The sequence below is a fragment of the Salvelinus sp. IW2-2015 genome, linkage group LG15, assembly GCF_002910315.2.
Source record: "Salvelinus sp. IW2-2015 linkage group LG15, ASM291031v2, whole genome shotgun sequence".
NCBI lineage: Eukaryota > Metazoa > Chordata > Actinopteri > Salmoniformes > Salmonidae > Salvelinus > Salvelinus sp. IW2-2015.
Window position 1 is genome coordinate 40,886,938 of NC_036855.1, and position 5,675 is coordinate 40,892,612.

A 5,675-nucleotide genomic window follows, 5' to 3' on the forward strand; every position below is an offset into this window, starting at 1 on the left:
GCCAAAATACCTCGTAAAACTGACCATCCTACCGATCCTCGACTTCGGCGATGTCATTTACAAAATAGCCTCCAACACTCTACTTAGCAAATTGGATGCAGTCTATACAGTGCCATCCGTTTTCACAAAGCCCCATATACTACACCACTGCGACCTGTACGCTCTCATTGGCTGGCCCTGCTGTCACTCTCGTCGCAAACCCACTGGCCCCAGGTCATCTACAAGTCTCTGCTAGGTAAAGCCCCGCCTTATCTCAGCTCACTGGTCACCATAGCAGCACCCACTCGTAGCACGCGCTCCAGTCCCAGCTTTGATGCACCTGTACTGTCTCTGCCTTCTAGACAGTAGTGGGGTGAACAGGCCGTGGCTCGGGTGGCTGAAGTCCTTGGGTGCTGTAGATATCCTGGACGGCAGGCAGTGTGTCCTCAGTGATGTGTTGGGCTGACCGCACCACGCTTTGAATAGCCCTGCGGTTGTGGATGGTGAAATTGCTGTACCAGGCGGTGATACAGCCTGACAGGATGCTCTCAATGATACATCTGTAGAAGTTTGTGAGGGTCTTAGGGGCCAAGCCAATTTTTTTCAGCCGCCTGAGGTTGAAGAGATGCTGTTGCGCCTTCTTCATCTCGCTGTCTGTGTGAAGGGACCGTTTCAGATTTTCAGTGATGTGCACACCAAGGAACGTAAAGCTTTTGGGGGCGTGCTCTCTGTGCTGTTCTCCTGTAGTCCACGATCAGCTCCTTCATATTGTTACATTGAGGGAGAGATTATTTTCCTAGCACCACTCCGCCAGGGCTCTCACCTCCTCCCTGTAGACTGTCTCAACATTGTTGGTAATCAGGCCTAACACTATTGTGTTGTCAGCAAACTTGATGATTGAGTTGGAGATGTGCTGGGCCATGCAGTCATGGGTGAACAGGGAGTACAGGAGGGGGCTGAGCACGCACCCCTGCGGAGCCCCCATGTTGAGGATCGGCGTGGCGGAGGTGTTGTTGCCTAACTTCACCACTTGGGGTCAACCCGTCAGGAAGTCCAGGACCCAGATGCACAGGGAGGGGTTCAGACCCAGGGACCTGAGCTGAGTGATGAGTTTGGAGGGCACTATGGTGTTGAAGGCTGAGCAGTAGTCGATGAACAGCATTCTTACATACACAACCGGTCAAAAGTTTTAGAACACCTACTCATTCAAGGGTTTTTCTTTATTTAAAAAAAATTCTACGCTGTTGAATAATAGTGAAGACATCAAAACTATGAAATAACAGATATGGAATCATGTAGTAACCAAAAAAGTTTTAAACAAATCAAAATATATTTGATATTCTTCAAATAGCCACCCTTTGCCTTGATGACAGCTTTGCATTCTCTCAATCAGCTTCACCTGGATTGCTTTTCCAACAGTCTTGAAGGAGTTCCCACATACGCTGAGCACTTGTTGGCTGCTTTCCTCCACTCTARGGTCCGACTCATCTCAAACCATCTTAATTTGGTTGAGGTCAGGGGATTGTAGAGGCCAGGTCATCTGATGCAGAACTTCATCACTCTCCTTCTTGGTCAAATAACCCTTACACAGCCTGGAGGTGTGTTGGGTCATTGTCCAGTTGAAAAACAAATGATAGTCCCACTAAGTCCAAACCAGGTAGGATGGTGTATCGCTGCAGAATGCTGTGGTAGCCATGCTGGTTAAGTGTGCCTTGAATTCGAAATAAATCACTGACAGGGTCACCAGCAAAGCACCCCAACACCATAACACCTCCCCCTTCATGCTTCACGGTGGGAAATACACATTCGGAGATCATCCGTTCATCCACACCATATCTCACAAAGACACGCGGTTGGAACCAAAAATCTCCAATTTGGACTCATCAGACTGAAGGACAGATTTCCACCGGTCTAATGTKCATTTCTCGTGTTTCTTGGTCCAAGCATTTCTCTTCTTCTTATTGGTGTCCTTTTAGTAGTGGTTTCTTTGCAGCAATTCGACCATGAAGGCCTGATTCAGACAGTCTCCTCTGAACAGTTGATGGTGAGATGTGTCTGTTACTTAAACTCTGTGAAGCATTTATTTGGGCTGCAATTTCTGAGGCTGGTAACTCTAATGAATGTATCCTCTGCAGCAGAGGTAACTCTGGGTCTTCCATTCCTGTGGCGGTTCTCATGAGAGCCAGTTTCATCATAGTGCACTTGAAGAAACTTGAAGAAACATACAAAGTTATTGAAATTTCCCTACATAAGGGATGCTTGTGGCATTTCCTTTATGGTTGATGAGGATCTCCATATGACAAATGGACGGTCCCTTACTAGACTTCTTGTTATTAAAATAGGTCATCCCCCAGGGCCCGGTCTTCCGGGAAGTCAACAAATACATTTTCCAGGACACTTGGTGTCCTTGGTATACATTTAGCATTTTTTTGACTTTTTCCTGCTTTTCCGGCAACCTGGCTGTATATGGCAAATGGACCACCAAATGGTGGCCGTTTCTTGGAAACAGAACAGATTTCAAAGACGAAACTCTATGCGCACAGGGGTAGCCAAATTTACTTTTAGCCCAGAAACAAGATGGCATCAAGGCCACAACGCTCTTTGAGTTAATGCACATTTTGTGGGATTGAAGGTCGAAAACGGTAATACAAAGCTATTTTGACTGGTTCACGTCAATGTACATAAACCTACGGTGTAAGGAAAAATAGAACTAGACATTTATCTATCGTACTTTACGAGAAATCGTACAACATCCATTAAGCAATTTTCAAAACTCCTTTTGCCATGTGTTCAAGGTCACCTGTACCTCTACAGATATCAACATGCAAAGATTGAATGGTCCCCTTCATATCCTAAAGGGGAAGTATGAACTTTACCATCAAATAGGTCTAAAATCCAGAAATGGGCAGGCTTAAATCATCACAGAAAGGGATACAAATGGCACCACTATAGTCTCTAGGCCATGCAGAGTTCAAGGAGATGCCCCACTTGACCGTAGCTTGCTCATTCTGACCACAGCGAGCGTGCAAATAGTAGGCCCGGAATGATTCCAGACTAGTAGTGATATTGCGGTGTCTGGGTCACACAGAGGCACGCAGTTTTCGATTGAATCATCGGGGGGAGGTTGGGGTGGATTAGCCACAGAGTTTTTCTAGCTGCGCGTGCCAATTCATGTAGTCTGACACATTTGAGTTTCTCCCTAAGGATAACATGGGTTTACAGGTTATGCTCTAACTCTGCTTCTGTGCAGGCAGTTTTCAAAACGAATTTCGCCACGTGTTCAAGGTCACCTGTACCTCTACAGATATCAACATGAAAAGATTGAATGGTCCCCGTCATATTCTAAAGGGGAAGTATGAACTTTACCATCAAATAGTGCTCAAATCCAGAAATGGGCAGGCTTAAATCATCACAGAAAGCYAATATGCCCCACATGACCGTAGCTCGCTCGGTCTGACCGGAGCGAGCGTGCAAATAGTAGGCCCAGAATGAAGCCTGACTAGTAGTGATGTTGTTTTYGGGGGTTACCTTTATTTAACCAGGAAGGTGTCATTGAGGTTTGAAATCTTTTTTTCAAGAGCATCCTAGCCAAGAGAGCAGGACCAAGTCATTACACAATTACAGACTGACAACATGCAAAACTACAAGTAATCTAGTAAAAACCATAGAATTCACAAGAGTCTAACAAAATCATAAAACAGCAAGTTAAGAACATTGACAGGTCAGGGAATCAGTCTCAAAATCCTTCATCAGTGATTTAAAAACACCAATCGGGACAAGTTCTTCCAGTTTAAAAGTATTTTGTAAGGCGTTCCAAGACGATGGCGCAGAGTACATAAAAGCCCTTTTACCAAATTCAGTTCGGACATTTGGAACAGTTAGCAGGATAAAGTCCTGCGAACGAAGAGAGTATCCACCACATTTCTGAACAAAAAAATGCCCAAATAAAATGGTAGTAAACCCAAAATGGCTTTGTAAATAAAAGTATACCAGTGACTGAGCCTATGAGTGACTAGAGACGGCCAGCCAACCCTGGTATACAAAGTGCAGCGGTGCGTAAGGGTTTTGCAGTTTAAAATAAATCTCAAAGCGCCATGGTAAAGCCTGTCAATTGATCTCAAACACTGAGTAGAAGCATTCACATATAAAATATCCCCATAGTCTAGTAAAGGCATAAATGTAGCTGATACTAGCCTACTTCTGGCTTCAAAAGAAAAACAGTCCTTATCCTAAAATAAAATCCCAACTTCAGCTTCAATTCTTTTGTAAGTTGTTGAATATGCAATTGAAAAGAGAGGCTGTGATCAATAAAAATTCTAAGATATTTATATGAGGTTACAGTCTCAATCTCATTGCTCTGACAGGTAGTAATAGGTGAAAGGTTCAGAGATCTATTTCTTGCTTTAGAAAACACCATTAGTTTAATTTTGTCAGTATTGAGGATAAGCTTCAATTGACACAAGGTATGTTGAACAGTATAAAAAGCACTTTGCAAGTTCTGGAAAGCTTTTGTGAGAGACGAGTCACAACAATAAATAACAGTATCATCAGCATAAAAGCGAAGTTGCGCATCTTGCACATTTTTGTCTAAATTATTTATATACGTATATATGCCATTTGGACTTTTCTTATGCCATTTGGACATGGTTCACTGACTTTTGGGTCCGGAACCCGACTTCCTATGATGATATATGGCAAATGGACATCCTGATGTAGTACTTTCAATACTGATATATGCCATTTGGACATGGTTCACTGACTTTTGGGTTCGGAAGCCGACTTCCTGTAATCATATATGGCAAATGGACATAACATCCTATTTTGGTACTTTCAATAGTGATATATGCCATTTGGACATTTCTTATGCCATTTGGACATGGTTCGCTGACTTTTGGGTTCGGAAGCCGACTTCCTATGATCATATATGACAAATGGACATAACATCCTTATTTTGTACTTTCAATACTGATATATGCCATTTGGATATTTCTTATGCCATTTGGACATGGTTCGCTGACTTTTGGGCTCGAAAGCCAACTTCCTATGATCATACACGGCAAATGGACATAACATCCTGATTTGGTACTTTCAATACTGATATATGCCATTTTTTTACCTTTATTTAACTAGGCAAGTCAGTTGAGAACAAATTCTTATTTTCAATGACAGCCTAGGAACAGTGCGTTAACTGCCTTGTTCAGGGGCAAAATTACAGATTTTTACCTTGTCAGCTCGGGGATTCAATCTTGCAACCTTTTGGTTACTAGTCCAACGCTCTAACCACTAGGCTACCTGCCGCCCCATTTGGGCATTTCTTATTCCATTTGGACATGGTTCACTGACTTTTGGGCTCTGGCCGACTTTCTATGATCARATGTGGCAAATGGACAAAACATAGGCCTTATGGACAAACTCAATAAAATAAGACAAATGTATGTCCATACGGTTACTACATATGTATAATTGACCAATAAATCAAAAAATTTGGTTAACATTTAAAAATTTCACCCTTGAGACCTGACTTTGTGACCATTTCCCATATTAAATCCTACGGTGGAGCGCGCTCGCCCCCTATGGGATTTTTGGTTTATGACACTTGGCATTTGCAATGTTCCGCTTGCAATATGTTTTTGATGAACTGCCGTCCATTTGAGTGGTATTTGAGCATTGACTGACCTGCATGTCTTAAAGTAATG